At 40.0% G+C, this 17,363-nt stretch overlaps 1 protein-coding gene across 9 annotated transcripts in view; it reads right to left on the bottom strand.

Moving 5' to 3' along the window:
* MPDZ (multiple PDZ domain crumbs cell polarity complex component) overlaps positions 1–17,363 on the bottom strand; it is a 162,550-nt gene that overhangs the window by 144,728 nt on the left and 459 nt on the right. The gene's annotated exons all lie outside the window — the stretch shown is intronic.

Below are 17,363 nucleotides of genomic sequence, written 5' to 3' on the forward strand. Positions count from 1 at the left end.
TTTTTAGGGTTTTTCATTTTTTGTTCTTGTTTTTGAGAGAGAGAGAGAGAGAGAGAGAGAGAGAGAAGAGAGAGGAGAGAGAGAGGAGAGAGGGGTTGTGGGAGAGAGAGAATCTTAAGCAGTTTCCAGCCCACCATAGAGCCCAATGCAGGGCTCAATCTCATGACCATGAGATCATGACCTGAGCCCAAATCAAGAGACAGGGCACTTAACTGACTGAGCCACCCAGGCGCCCCTAGGCATTTAATTTTGAAGTTTATTTGGTATAGTGGATGACATGGTCAAACTTTGTTTTAGAAACATCACTGTGATAATGGTGTGGAAGACGTGTAAAAAGAGAAACTGGAAACAAGAAAGCCAGGTAAGAGGCATTTTCAAAAACAGACATGAAAGTGAATAAATGAAAACGAGAGACAGATTCAAGAATTAATGAAAAGCTATAAGCAACAGGACCTGGTAATGTGGAAGCAAGGACGATGAGCCTAGGATGAACCCCACATTCCTGCTTGAGTTTATGACTGGATAGGAATATCAATCACCAAGATACAGAATATGAGAAGAGGGTGTGGTATGACTGTTCCAGAAATTAAGATGGGTCCTGACCAAGAGTTTAAAAGGCTGAGTTCTAGTACTTTATAATGCTGCTATCAACTGAACTTATCCCCCAAAATTCATATGCTAAAGTTGTAAACTTCAATGTGATTGTATTTGGACGTAGGGCTGTTCGGACATACTTAAGGTTAAATGAGGTCATAAGGGAATGGTCCTCATCCAATAGAATTAATGGTCTTATAAGAGGAAGAGCTATTTATCTATCCCTTTTTCCCTCCCTCTTTCCACATGCAAGTACCAAAGAAAAGGCATGTGAGGACACAGTGAGGACGTGACTATCCACAAGCTAGGAAGAGTTTTCACCAGACACAAAACCCTACTAGACCTTGATGTTGGACTTCCTAGCCTCCAGAACCATGAGGAAGTAATTTCTGTTGTTTAAGCTACCTAGTCTGTGGTACTTGTTATGGCAGCCCAACCTAACTAATATAGATTTCAATCTTTCTACTGCCTCTGCTCCAAGGAATATGCTACTGCACACTATTCTACATTCTTCTCTTCCACCCATAACCAGGAGAACAAGGGTTGGGCTCCTCACTTGAGGGAAGACAATCTAAGTGCTGACCTGAAAGGCAGAACTGGGCTAGAGTCTCTCTCTTGGGAACTGAAGAGAAACACTGAGAGAATAAATGAATAGTGGTGAAGTTAGAGTTGAAAAGATAAGAGGAAGAATAATGAAAAAAAAGGCTAAGATAAAGCACAAGCCTTAGTTATAAGAGAACAAAACAAATGAGCTGACAGAGACATAACACAACTGACATGAGAGTGACAGGTATTCCTTGTGAGATCCAACACAGCCAATGAGAGGTAAACAGAATAGCTGGTCCATAAGATGCACAGTCACTGACATTCATTCTTACTGTGAACCTCATTTTGACAGAAAGAATTTGTATGAGGTTCTGTTTGTCCCATTCAAATACCTACCAATCACAGCCTGTTTGGGTACAGCATCACACTATCATACCCCAAAAAAGCAATCCTTCCAAGCATCCTGCTTAAGAAGTACCCTTGCTCCTTGAACTACTTCATTTGGACACACTAGTTCCAATAAGAATTTGAGGGAGCTTTCAGGCAAAAGTAAATTTAGTAAGACCACTGAAATAATTAAGAATCTTACAGGGGGGATAGTTACATCAGAAAAACAAAGTATAGGGAAGCAGCTGCTATGGTAGGTGAATAAAATACTATGAAGTATTCAGTTTTGTTTTTAATTTTTTTAATGTTTTTATTTATTTTTGAGAGAGAGACATCAAATGTGAGTGGGGGGAGGGGCAGAGATAGAGGGAGACACAGAATCTGAAGCAGTCTCCAGGCTCTGAGCTGTCAGCACAGAGCCTGATGCGAGGCTCAAACTTGTGAAACACAAGATCATGACCCGAGCCAAAGTTGGACACTTAACTGACTGAGTCACACAGGCGCCCCTGAAGTATTCAGTTTTGACCAGAGCCTGAGCAAAGCCACCAGGTTCCAACCAAACAAAACAAATCCACTGTTGAAAAGGCATATAAGATCTAACTGACAAAGGCATAAAAGATCTAATTCACCTTACTAACTGTGAAAAAAACACAAATAATTAAAATATTTCTGGCTTCAAAATTCTAGTCATAGGAGAACAGAAATATTCACTTCAAACTCCACTAGAAAAATAAGCCAAGTATGCATGTTAAAAGATTTAAATTAACAAAGAAAGAAAGAAAGAAAGAAAGAAAGAAAGGAAAGAAAGAAACCAGAAATGGATATAATTTATAAACCAGGAGAAAAAAGACGCAACAAAGAATACTCAAGCAATCTGAAAGAACTTGGGAACAGAGGGGGGAAAAAAAACGAAAAAAGGGAAAATCATAGTCAATGAAAAACACGAAACAAAGGGACTAAAATAAATTCAAATATTTGTATTCACAATAAATACAAACAGGTTAGATTCACTTATTAACAATAAATTCACAATCCGGGGCACTAGGTGGCTAAGTCAGTTAAGTCTCCCATTCTTGATTTCGGCTCAGGTCATGATCTCACAGTTTGGGAGATCCAGTCCAGCATCAGGTTCCACACTGACAGCATGAAACCTGCTTGGGATTCTCTCTCTCCCTCTCTGTCCCTCCCCAGCTTGCACTCTCTCTCTCTTTCAAAATAAACAAACAAACAAAAAGGAATCCAGATTTCAAACATGAAATTTAGAGTTGCAGAAGAATTTGGCATTGTTCACCTATATTAAAAAAATGTGTATATATATATAGATATACACACACACACACACACATATATACATAAATGAAATAACAATATATGCTTACATATAAATATGTATACATACAGACTTTCATTATATTCAACAATGAATTAAAAGGGCACATTCTAAAATCAATTACAGTATAAGTTACTTTTAGGTGTAGACAGATAAAAATGGTAGTCTCAGATCACAGAGAAATCCAAAGGGTGCCTTAGCTTTCCCTATTTTTTTAAATAAACTATACTTTTAAAATATTTTTAAAGTATATATGTAAAAAGTACCCGGGTTGAAATATTTATGAATAAAATTGTGAAATGTCTGATTTACTTCTAAGAAATGAAAGAGGACAAAAGCAACAGGACTGGCCATGAACCAAAGGCTGTTGAAACTGAATGATGGACACGTGAGGATTCTCTATAATAATACTTCACTGTGAAATGTGCATTTGAAAGTTTTCATAGTAAAAATCAGAAAAACCTGGGCAGTAACCATGTTAAAATGTTAATAACTAGTTTTGGAAAATGGAACGAGAGAAGAGTATTTCCTTTTTTATAATTCACAATGTTTTTCAAACCCTTCATTCTTGCTCAGGAAAAATAAAAAAAGATTTCACCTCAAACTACGAAGTTACTTAGAAAAAAAATGTCATTGATAAATGCTGCCAGAAAATAACTGTCGCAGGCTATATTACTTAACTCCCGTGAAAGGAAATGAAATATTCTGAAAAGATTTCTTCAAAAATTAGTATCTTGTAAAGAATTTTCATTTTTATCGTTAAAAATAAGGCTTTAGAGGCACCCGGGTAGCTCAATCGGTTGAGCTTCCAACTTCATCTCAGGTCACGATCTCGCAGTCCGTGGGTTCAAGCCCCACATCGGGCTCTGTGCTGACAGCGCAGAGCCTGCCTGGAATTCTCCCTCTCCCTCTCCCTGACCCTCCCCCACTTCACTCTCCCAAAAATAAATAAGTCTTTAAAAAAACAAGTGTCTTTATTCTGATTTCCTGATGGCTACTCAGATGCTAGCTTTACCAGTCTGTTTTAGTAAGAGCCTTACTAAAGGCTAGTTAAGAGCCTAGTAAAGGCAGAAGCTAATGGCTGTGGATTAGCCACCCACTCTGTGAGAGAGAGAGCAGCAGGGCAGGAAGTGATGAATGACCTTCGCTGCTCTACTTCGGAAGGCATATACAGTGCAGATGCAAAGCCCCACCTTTGGAAATGATGGGTGAATCCAAGCGAGTACACATAAATATAAGTCTGTTTCAAGTAAGAGAAAACTTCTCTTTCATGTATACTCAAATGACAATTCAATGTAATAAACAGTCACGTATCTAAGCTAATACTATAAGAGACAGAAACAGCAAATTAGTCCACAATTACGCAGACATACATAAATCAAAATCATTACTTTGACCGAGAATCCACATACTTTAAACAAGTTTTGGTGAAAATAATATCGCCTCATTCCTTTTCACAGTAACTTCCTAACAGGGAAAAAAAAACTACTGAAAAGGAAAATACACATAATATAGAAATTGGAATATTTTGTTACAGGTAGATTTTCACAGTATAGTTACACTAACAAACATGCTGATTAAACTTCTTTTGGTTTTGAAAGTTATTTCCTTTTATCTTTAAGACCGTTGGCTGGCAGTAAAGGGTTCATTATCCCTTCAAAAAGTACGCACATTCTATCCTTAACTGCAGATTCCCTAAAGCACATGCTTACTTTATAAAGACATTTACCAGATTCATAACCACTTCCAGAATTACACTCTTAAATCATATTTTGTGATGCTTTTGAGTTAATTTCCCCTATTTGCTACGCGCACCAAAGCAGGAGTCCAATGCTGGTGTTGAAAGGAATGTCAGAAAACATCCGGCTCAGAGACAACAAGCTGAAGCTCACCTCACGAGGAGGGGCTCCACAACAAATCTGCGGTGTGTCTGGGATTAGAGCCTCAGGCTGCCTGCTACTATTACTCAGCTGGTTATCTGAAAGGCCGAACTTTCTCTTTAAATTTATTAGACACATCAATTCTGTCTGTAATCTACTGTATTATATTTATTTCCTTTCTCCTCACCCTCACTCATAACTTCACACACACACACACACACACACACACACACGAGAAATACGGACTTCACAATACCTGCTCTCTGGGGACCCATTTTTACATATTTTCCATGCATACTGTCCTATCTTAGTACATTCCCAGAAGGACAGCAGCCCTCCCCCCAAACTGTGAACTCACCCCAAACATGGTGACTCAGGGAAAAGATTTAGATGCTTCTGAGAATGCCCATTCAGCCCTTCTGTTTCTCACTCCCTAGTTAAACTCAGAGGAATTCGGATTGTTGGGCAGTCTGCCACGATTTGCTACCACATTTTCAGTGTTAAGGACCAACATGCAACAGGCCAGCATATTTCTTGGACAGAACCAGAGCGGAGGACCCCTCCAAGGGCTGCCCTTGCAGGGGAACAACAACGGGTCAGCATCAGACTCCAGAGGCAGGTACTGCTCATAGAGCACTCACTCCAGGCACAGAATTTTCTTGAGGGAAACCAAAAATGCACAGAAGGATTAACTTCAGGCCACAGAATTCTCAGGTGCAATTCCTGAACTGGCAACATTAATCCTCCAGGGAAATTACTCCAGGTTCCTGCCTCCTGCCCTTTTGCCTGCCTGGAGTGAGGCAATTCTCCAGTGGACCCGAAGCAAACTGTATCCTTGGTGCTTAGAAAAAGCATGGATACTCCAAGAGTCCCCATGGGACCCTGAAACACAGCCCACAGCTGCTGTTAGGACTTGTCAACTGCAGGAGGAGGTACAGAAGTATCTGTCATTTCTCAGCTGCCCTCTCAGAGACAGGACTTTCATTGAGTTTGTGAGATCTCAATGACGATACCCAGGCAGAACAATATACAGCTTTGTCAGCTGTGACTGAACAATTCCTCAGGGTAAAGCCTTAAAGGACAGTATAGAGATGTTTTCAATGCAGACTAAACTGCAGAAAGGCAGGGGCGGGGGAGGAAAGAATATTATAACCCTACTGTTTCAACTTCGCTCCCCACCCAACTACCTCAAGTTCATGCTCTTCAGCCAAGATCCATTTTCTAGGGCTTTTTCCCATCACTTTTCAAATAACTCTACTTCTGCCATTTCCCCATTGTTGTTCCTTATGGTTTCTTCTGTTTGGGAATCTTTTCTACAAAAATTAGGAGGACTGCAATCTATCATCATATCGCCTACTTGGCTATCACGAAGCTATAGATATTTTTATCCTTCCCCATCAATCAGTGCCTCCTAAATTCAGTTGGTGGCCCTTATGATCTCCCCCTGTTGAATCTGGATATGAACAGAGATAAAGATTATAAACTTTACTCAGAAAAGGACAGGCTCAAATTTCCGATAGGAAGTCCTCCGGGAAGAGAATGGCATATTGGAGGGATATTTAATGTGGCTTCTCTTCTCTCCTGTACTTTGCTTGGGGTGACTTAGTAGTCTGCATCCCCCGGTGGCTTGGTTTCCTGGTCTGCACACAGAAGTACCATGTGTGTACTGAGAAGGGCTGCTGAAAGATTATGCTTTCTCTGAGCCCATTTTTGCTATTCTTTTCATGAACCAATTCAGAACCCTTAAATTCAGCTGAAAGAAGAAATCAATGTATGTTTTTGCAATTACTAATGCAGCATTTCGAATATCTTATCTGAAAACATAAGAAAATTTCCTGAGTTTTTACTCTTTCCATAATATAACCTGCTAATACCACATTTTACAGATGTGGAAGTGGAAAGTCAAAAAGATTACTTTCTCAAGGTCACATAACTCAGACTTTTACTAAGCAATCATATTTCGATAGCCACTATTATGTAGGGGTACCAAAAAGTCTATGTAATAAAACATCAACAATTATCTGAAACTATCAATCAAAAGTAATCTAATTCAGCTACAAGAGGATTTGGGGACAGAGAAGAAGAAAGAAATAATAGGCTTAAAAGCCTTATTCAATCTGATTGGATGTCTGTTAGTAGCTTCCCTAAGTAACAAAGTGTTTAATTTTCCATGTCATTTTGCTGATTAAAAAAAAAAAAAAAAAACTTTATTCCTCAGGTATAAATTGACTACCAAATACTCCCTTCAGGAGACAAAGTTTCCAAACATATATTCACCACTGATGTCTAAAATGTAAACTTGGTTGTAATCCATAAATTAAAGCAATAACTTGTTATTTGGGGCCTTTAAAAATATGCTATTCAGTAAAAAATAATAATAAAACTGCATATAAGAATTGATTGCTATTGCATCTACCATAACAGTAATTCTCCCAGGGAATTAAATAGTCTCCATGAGTGACTATTTTTGGCAATAAACTAACATTATGTCTACTGTAGGAAATGAAACTATTTATGAAATAGCCTTCCTGTATCCCTGTCTTCTTAAACAGAGCATATGTGCTTCACACACATACATTTCCTTTAACCCTACCAACAGTTTCATATTAGATACACACATTTTTAAATAAGAAAATTGAGGCTCAGAAAGATAAAGTGTTTCCCCGAACCTGATGAAGCTTGTAAGCAAGAGAGCTGTCATTTAAAATGAACCCAAGTCTGATCTGATTGATATCTGACTGATATCAAAACTAAGACCTTTCCACCTCATAGCTCTGTGCTCTAATAAGACTACTGCAGATAAGAAAATAGTTATTTACCTTCAGATTATGTAGCCCCAGGCACCTTTACTTTCAGAGTTCCCAGAATACTTTATAAAGCTCACTTACAAAACCACTATACCTTTTTATTAATTGTAAGATCCTGAGCTGCTGTTGTAAAGTGGACATTTACAATAACACTCAAAGTGACTGGAAATAATAAGCAAACCAAAAGCTACTATTATTATTTTGTTTTCTATTCATGTGTGGATGCTAATCTCTCCATTTTGCTACTTCTAATTTTCTATCAGATTAATCAGGTTTATTAAATCAGTAACTCTTTAACAAATGAAAATCCAGCATTTCTGAACTGGAATTTGCAAAGCACAATAAAGAAAGCACACAGCTTTCACGACATTTCTTTCCCCATTGCTGAAAACTATACATACTTACTGCTGAATATCCCCCAAGTCACCCCCAACAATACTTCAAAGAAGTAGAAATGAATCCAACCATTGCAAACTCAAATTCAGCTTACACAAAGAACTGTCACTTAAGAGTATTATGTTGTCTTCCAGAGAAGACAGATGGAGAGAGAATAGGTCTGATGTGTGGCAAGACAGAGATAAACAAATAGGGCACGAACGGAATAAAAAATAATGAGGTGAGGAAGCTAAAATGGAGAAGAGATAGAAAACATGGAGGGGCAGCAAGATAATTTACAAAACTCTGAGAAAATTCCTTAGCATTCACTAGCCTAATAGGAGGTGGAACAGGGTGTTAACGGAGATTCCAGACGCACAAGAACTGAATCACTTCCCCCAGCAAAGTGAAATCTGATCTCAAAGGAAAAACTTCAACTCTATTTTCTGTCACCAACCAAGTAACCATACACAGTAACAATCATTAAGTCTGAGTCACTTTCCTTGTAACTAGCTTGTCAATATCCCGTAAGATAAAGTGTGTGAAAGTATGGAGAAAATGAAAAGTGCCGTACGAGCATTACGCATTATTATTAGCATCAGTATGGTTAACTGATATTGTCCTAATTTTAAGAAAATTAGCAAAAGGGCACCTGGGTGGCTCAGTCGGTTAAATGTCTAACTTCTGATTTGGGCTCAGGTTATTTTCTCACAGTTCGTAGGTTCAAGTTCCGCATCAGCTCTGTGCTGATAGCATGGAGACTGCTTGGGATTCTCTCTCTCTCCCTCTGTCCTCCCCTGCTTGTGTGCATGTGCACTCTCTCTCTCAAAATAAATAAGTAAACATTTAAAAAAAAACAAGAAAATCAAAGCAAAAAAATCTATCCGTGTGTGTGTGTGTGTGTGTGTGTGTGTGTGGATATACACACACACACACATACACACAGCATTATTTCACCAAGTTTTAGCCACACACTTATGTTCCCCTAAACAGAGTTAGCATGAAATATTTGCACAGGATCCTTCCATTCTCAAATAAATAGGCACTCTCACATCTTATTTTGTATTCATAATTTTGTTACGTTTTTATTCAAGAGGGCCTCCCAAAGTCTACAAATTGTAAGCCCCACAATCTGTATCTGCCTCTATCAGATGGACAGATACGTAACTTCTGAGCTCTCAATTTAGTGGAAAATAGTTAAATAACTACGCTGCAATGGGATATGCTAAATTCTGTGAGAGTACACTGGAATCCAATGCTCTCAGCATGCATTAGAAAGAATTTGGAGATGTGACATGTGAACTGTCCCAAAGAAGGCACAACCTAGGAGTTCTGCCTAGAAGAGGCAAGGGCATGAAGAGGGAAGGGCATGTCTTGCTAAGAAAGAAACCACAAAGAAATCAGAGAATTTAAATGACAGGAGTTCTATAGTACAGGGCTCCCAAACTAGACAGGAGCCAGGAAAGCGATGTTTCAAGCCTCCTTGGGCCCTTGCCCTGCAGGTAAGGCAGTGCATATAATAGATACCCAGGACTAGGGGTGTGGTGGGGCAACTAAAATTCATTTCCTGGAAAAACAATTTTGGTAATAGGGTAAGTAACTTATGAAAAAGACAAAGAAATAATGATAGCATAATCACGTTAGGCTGTTAAAACAGACCAATAGAAAAATAATATAGGCCAAGATTAAGGCAAAGACCAGAAAAACAAGGAAATATAGACACATTCATTAGAGGGAAACAAAAAAATTCAATGACCACTAGATGTGTTCTGGGGGCAGGCAGACTGAGTAAGTAACAGCAATGGAAGCTGACTCGCAATGTTTCTAATTTGGGAAACCAAGAAATATTGGGACATTGTTAGCTTAAACAGCAGAAAGAGAATCGTCTTCTATTTTTTAGAGGAAGGGGCGGAAACACACTCCTGTGAACATAACCAGTTTGAAATGTTTCTAGAAAATAGGAAACATTAGAATTTAAGCTCTATGAGGGCAGGATTTTTTGTTGTTGCTGCTGTTGTTTTCGTGGTAGTGGTGGTCCCTTCTTTTCTCAGGGCTATATCCCCAGAACCACAAACAGTGGTGGGCTCGGATTAGGCACTAACTAAATATTTGTTGAAAGAATGAATCAACTACACATGTGCATCTATGGAGAAAAGAACTTGGAAGACCTAAGAGTAGGTGATCACTAGGCTCTGGGTGTCGCTGAATATAAAAGACATTAGTCAAGAAGTAGGTAGGGATTAACAAGGAGAGAGAACTAAAGTTGGAACCCTGGGGAACATGAACATTTTAAAATATAACTCAATATATAAGAATTATTTTAGTGGTAAAAATCAATTAGAAATAAAGACCCTTCAACAAGAAAGTGAACGAGGATGTTCAAGAAGGAAGGGAGGAAGGAAGGAAGGAAGGGAGGAAGGAAGGAAGGAAGGGAGAGAGGGAGGAAGGCAGGCAGGCAGGCTGGCCGACCGGCCGGCCCTTCATGCTCTATCACTCTAAGTACCATATGCATAAAGCACCCACTATGACTAACACACTAGGCAAGGTTATTTGTGATACTGATATAAAATAAAGCTTATTTGACCTCACTTTGGTTCCTAGACCAATGTGAAAACAAATTACTTACGGAAGATAACCTTAGTAAGATCAAATTAAAAACAGGGTGAGATCAAAGTATTTTTTTTAAGCAAACTCCACACCCAGCGTGGGACTCAAACTCACAACCCTAAGATCAAGAGTTGCATGCTCTACCATTGAGCCAGCCAGGTGCCCCAAATCAAAATATCTTAGACATCAACCAATCATCTGTGAGGTAAATTAAAAATCCTAGCAGAACTGGGGCACCCAGGTGGCTCAGTTGGTTAAGTGTTCCACTTTGGCTCAGGTCATGATCTCATGGTTGGTGAGGTTGATCCCCACATCGGGTGAGCTTGAGACCCACTTCAGGCTCCGTGCTGACAGTGTGGAGCCTGCGTGAGATTCTCTCTCTTCCTCTCTCTCTCTCTCTCTCCCCCTCCCTTCCTCCCTCTCTCTCTCTGCCCCTCGCTCACTCACGCCCATTCTCTCTCAAATAAATAAAAATCCTAGTAAAATCTTTATTTCTTCAAAAATGAAATAAAGTCTACATATACAGAAAAGAATATATTTAAAAAATATAAAATCAGCTATAATCCTCTCTTATTCACCTCCAAACCAAAACAAACTCACCTCCAGATCATTTGTTAATTGAATATGTATACAGTCAAGAGGAAAACAAAATTTGTTCATAATAATAAAAGCAATGTATTACATAATTGGAACTAAAGAATGACTGGAGAGAACCTTGTATTGCTCTGACAGCAAAGAGATGTCATGGTCTAAATCAGCAGATAAGCCTGTCAGTGATAGTCTACACTGCTGAGAATACACTGAGGCAAGTCAGCAAAAGAGATGACAATTTACATCTTGCTGGCAAGATTACAGGTATTTCAGATTAGGGAAATTTATACAAAGAAATCCAAATTCATATGAACCTATCCAAACATGAAACTTAGCCATGTAAGATAAATAAGCATGGACCAATTCAATCCCCTAATTACTAATTGACAGAAAACTGTTAATAGGCTACACTATTTAGTTACCACATATAATTCCACAGGACTCACTAGGGCCATCCTGACAACTGGTATTTTCTCTCTGAAAACATTTTAAGAGGTCTTATTTTCTTTCAATAAACATGACTATTTGCTTCTTAATTAACTCAACCACAATTTAACTACATTCATTAACAGTCTTTTACTATTGTACTCAAAAGACTGTTAACATTAAGATTATAAACCAACTTTTACTTTGGTAATAACCCAGAGAACACATCTGCCTTAAATGTTGTTTGAGTTTTGTTTTGCTTAGCTTTTGCCACTTAATTTCAATTAAGTGACTAAAATTAAGAGACAAACATATAAATGTTAAAAGCGGCCCCCAAAATCCGAGTGATGCCAACAAGAACAACATGTTTTCACAATATAACGATCGTCCTCTCTCCAATTCTTGGTACCTTTGACGATGTTAGTTGTAACATGTACTGAATGGCAATTACTTAGATAATTTAGGCACCAAATTACAACTTAGCAAATTTACTATATGATTGTCACATAAATCTATCCCAAGAAATCACAAATAAATTCATCAAAAACTATAAAAACTACAAAAACATATGCAAATAAGTCAGGAGAATTAGGCAAGCAGTCTTAAAGTTTTGAGCTCAATACTGAAACTGACTTCACAAAGTAGGATACATAGGCTTGTGGAAAGCCTCAACACTCACGTGACCTTTTTTTTTTACTTGATATCTTTAAAGACTAGAAAAATTTTAAATCTCTATTTTACAATTGTTAGTTTTTTTTACAAAATATGTAATTTACATATTTTGAAATCTCAAGTAATCTTATGTAAGGGCATTTAAATTTTAAGTTTATCCAAAAGAGGCATGAATTTAAGAGTCAGTAATAGTGTCAAATACAAAAGTCTAACAAAACAAAGTCAAAACCAACAACAAATGCAACACAATGAATAAAGTGCAGGAGAATTCTAAACTATCTTTTTTTAAGTTTATTTATTTGGAGAGAGAGCAAAAGCTTAAGCACCCGAGCAGGGGAGGGGCAGAGAGCAAGGGAGAGAATGGATCCTAAGCAGGCCCCCCACTGTCAGCGTGAAGCCCAAAGAAACCCTGAAATCTTGACCTGAGCAGAAATCAAGAGTCAGACCCTTAGCTGACAGAGCCACCCAGGCAACCCGAAACTATTTCTTTAAAAAAACCTCTGAATGGTATATCCATTCAGTAAGATGAACTAGTACTCAGCAATAAACAGTATTAAACTATGAAGAGAGGCAACATGGATGAATCCCAAAACACAAAGCAAAAGAAGTCACATAAAATGAGAGAATATCTTGTATGACTGCATTTATTTAAAACTCTAGAGAATGCAAACTACTCTGTACTGACGGAAAGATCACTGGTTATAGGACATGGGTAGGTAGGGGGGACAGGGAAGTTTTATAAAGGGCCATGAGGAAACTTTTGAGGGTGACGAATATGTTCACTATCTTGATTATGGGGATAGTTACACGGGGGGCAAAATTCAACAAACTGCACTTTCAATACATGCGGTTTGTCACATCAATTACAAATTACACATCAATAAGAAGGAACTAATGTAATGAATGCTCTGTCCATAAAAAACAAAGGCCAGTTTCTCAGTGAAAACCAGAAAAAGAAAACAAGTGGCCTCTGGCTTCCTCAAATAGCAGTTTCTCTTTCTTCCCAAACATCAAATTACCACAATAACACTTAGACTCACACAACAGCCTCCTACATGTCCTCCCTCCTTACCCTAAACCAGTCCATTCTTCAAGGTCACCACCAGTTTATAGCCTAAGGTCTCTTTAAGAAGTCTGTTATGTGCTGAATTGTGTCCTTCTTCCCACTGCCCCAAAATTCACGTGTTGAAGTCCTAACCTCCCATACCTCAGAATGTCCTTGTATTTGGAGACAGGGTCTTTAAAGAGGTAAAATTAAATGACATCATTGGGGCTCCCCTCATCCAGTATGACTGGGAAACACGGGGAGAAGATGGCCATCTACAAACTGCCAGGAAGCAATCCTATGTTGATCTCCAATTTCTTTGAAATCCTGTAACTTTAACATGTGTAAAACTTTTCTTATTCTTTCCTTTCTTTGTGTGACTACTTTTTCGACCAAGACAGTAAGCTTCTAGAGCAGTATCTTATTTGACGTTCTCCTCAGTGCTTAACCCAATGCAACATGCGTCCTAGTCCATCTATTATTATCTACTGAACAAATAACTACCTCTGATCTTCCCAGAAAATATTTCACAGGAAGGCAATGGATTATTTAAGTAGAAGTAGTTCTTCATCTCCTTATTCGCCCACACAGAATCCCACTATAATTATTTAACCATAGCACATCAACTTTACCATACTAACCCTAATTTACAAGAGAAAATAACACCTTTCTTGTTATAAATAAGGGGTTGATAATGTACATAACAATGTAACAGTACCAAATGAATTCCTACTTTAGGCCAAATGTACTTTAAAAGCACATACAGCTGTTTGGGAAATACAATGATGATAAAATATATCATCAGTCATATGTCCCACTAGGAATTCTATGGGAAGTTTTCTGCCTCTTCATTTTGAAGTATAGGATCTCTCTCTGGCAGATGTGTTGTTTGCTCAAGCATGTATGGGGACATTTCCAGTCCAACACATCAACTTTGCTTCAAGATATTTTATGAAATTCACCAAGTACTTTGTACATATTATAAATGTACAACGTGGAACCAACCTGCAACTCAACCTAAGAGAGTCAGGTTATGATCTCAGACTTGGAATGTAATCTGAACAAAATAATCTGCCTTTAACTCAGGGCAGTTAGTTATCTTCTGTACAATTCACTGCTGAATGCCAGCTTCTAAATCCCTTAATCTTAACTCTAGACAATGGGTCCACTTCTTCATTTGTAAGGCAGAGCCTCCACACGCCAGCAGCTAATGGGTAAAAGCCTGAATCAATGCAAACTTACATTTCAAGGATTTCCACAAATCTCTCTGAGTACTCCCACCTTGCAGTGAGACAGTAAACTCTAGGGACAGCCTCCACTCCTTCATGATATCTGTGCATTTCAAAGGTATCTGAAATGCAAAGAAGTCTTTAACGGTCAAACAGGGCAATGTCTATGTAACAGGAATTTGGAGCACACTAAAAACTGCAACTGACATCTTTCCCTGCCTAAGTCAAAAGCAACAGGCTCAGGCACTCAGGCAAAAAAAGGAAGAAGTATGGTAAAGCGAGAAAGAAAACCAGAAACGAGACATGGGAAATGGAAAGAAGAAAGACCAATGGGAGCCAAAAAAAAAAAAAAAAGAAGAAGAAGAAGAAGAAAAGGAACACATGTTAGAGGCATGTACACATATGATCAATCTCTTAGTAATACTGAGAATAAACTTCATCATTTTTTGTTTCAGCAAATGTTTAGGAAGGAGGAGGGAAGAGTCAAGCCTCCCCAAGAAACTGGCTTTGTCTCAAGTGGTAACTTCCCTACAAAAAGGAATATATGATGCCCCCCAACCTCTGCTGGTCTCTACCGAAAAACACAAAACTATAATTTCAACCTGCTCAGGTAGCAGGGCAGTAAGATGTCACTTGGACTAACTGCAGAACACCCTGATATTTGGCTATCTATATTAAAGTAACTACGCACACAATTTTTGCCAATCAGAAAACCCACTGACTCTATTCTATATTCTGACCCAGAGCAATACTGAAAGGTTAAGAAATCTTTTTGAGAGTGAAACTTGGAAATGAAAAAAATCCAACACATTAACTTAATCTGACTATTGAGGAAAAGTCAGACAGTTCAAGGGATACCAGAAACAGAGCATGAAAGGCAATGAGATTATGTACCCATCGCAAGAGGGAGCATTTAAGCAATACTTTTAAAGGTGCTCTGTGTTGACACTTTTTTCTGTAAAGAAAAGAGTAAATATTTCATACTTTGAAGGTTATACATCTATGTCTCAACTATGCAACTACTCAACTCTCCCACTGCTGCTTTGAAAACAGCCACAGACAGTAAAAAATCACCATACACGATTGGAATGAGTGAGGCTGTGTGCCAATAAAACTTTACTTATGCACATTAAGATTTGGTTTTCACATAATTTTCACATGACATATTATTCTTTTGATTTTAATTTTCAACCATTTAAAAACGTACAAACGATTTCTAACTCCTACACTTTATGGGTAAAAACAGGCTGCTGCTGGCCATTGTGGCCTATGGCCCTTAAGTTTAGAGACCTCAGCTTTAAAAGACCCTATTATGAACTCAGGGCAGAGATAGAGCCCAATCCAGATAGACCTGCCAATTTGCAAACTAGCTTATTAGCTAGCTGGAAATCTGAGGATCCTTGACAAGACTATCCTCACCACTCTCTAACCCTCTCAGCCCCTCTTTCAGGCAAGGGCACAGGTGCACCCATCCAGAGTTTTGCATTGAATTAGAAGTTCAAACCTAAGAACTTGGAAGTTTGTCGGTTTTTTACATGTACCAGGCGCTAAAGCATGTATTATACAAATTTAGCTGACTCGACCCTCTAAAAAGGTTCATTGTAGTCACCTATACCCACATTCAACATATAAAAACTCCCAAGCCCCAAACCATAATCTCATAAGTTTTTAAGATAATGCCCCCCCCCCCACTCCATAAAAGGTAACCTAAATGAGCGATGTCTAGGGAAACACAAAAGGTATATTTACACCACGGCTGTGCACCAAAGCTGGATGACAGCATCTAGACACTTTCCAGATTCTTCCCCTCTGGACATGTAAGGAATATGGAGAGTATTCTTTCTAGGCTGAAGTCATGGTCCTCTTATCTGATGCTACCAAAGAAACCCTAGCCGCCACCGGCACCCTCCCCACACAAGGCATGTAGCGCCCACGCCCGGGTTCTTCGCAAGCTGAACAAGCTCTGCAAGCCCCGCCCGCTTGGATGGAGACGTCCAGCCGCCCCCGACTCGCCCCCAGCCACTGCGCAGCGGCGCCCACCCCCCAGTCCCCCCGCTGTCGCCTGGCCCCTCCTACGTTAGGCAGTCCCAGCCTGAATTCCCATGTGATCTGCAGGAAAGAATAGCCTGGCCTTTGGGCCTCCGCAAGGAACGCAAGCAAAAATGTACACCATCACCACCCCCGACACACACACACACACACACACACACACACAACTTCCAAGACACAAAGCATCTCCCGAACCGCGCTTCCCGAGAAATATCCGGCTAAGAATCGCAGACAAAGGGGCCCCAAAGACGCGGGGTAGAGGAAGAGGGTGGCGAGAGCAAATTGATCCCACCATGGGTGGGGGGGGGGGGATGAAAGGGGACACGATCCGCAGGGGGTTGGGGCGGGTACCAATTAACGGAGCTCTGGGGTCCCGACGACTAGGCTGGAGACGCCAGTCTGGGGGGCCTTTCTCCCCACCCGCTACCCGCCTGGCACAGCATAACGCTAGAGGGGACGTCCGGCCTGGACCGGGGCCACACCAGCGGCGAGCAACAGGCTCCCGCGCCCCCGAGCACTGGCTCGCGCGCCAGGCCCGCCGTTCCCCTTTCTGGCACCATCCTCGGGCCCCTCCAGGCGAAGAAAACGAAAAAAAAACTTTTAAACCGTTTAGAGTAAGCGAGGGCAAAGAGGGGGGTGGGAGGGCTGAAAGGACTGGGACTAGCGCTCGGGGGCCATGCAAACAGCGAAGGAAACTTCCAGACCCCATCCTTTTAAAGAGCCGGAGGAGCCGCGGTTTCCCGGTACGGCCCGGCCGCGTGGGGTGGGGCGAGTGCACCCCGCCCGCCGCCCGCCCCCCGCCCCGCGCGCGGAGCCCCCGACGCC

This window comes from Panthera uncia, chromosome D4 (genome assembly GCF_023721935.1).
Source record: "Panthera uncia isolate 11264 chromosome D4, Puncia_PCG_1.0, whole genome shotgun sequence".
Classification (NCBI taxonomy): Eukaryota; Metazoa; Chordata; class Mammalia; order Carnivora; family Felidae; genus Panthera; species Panthera uncia.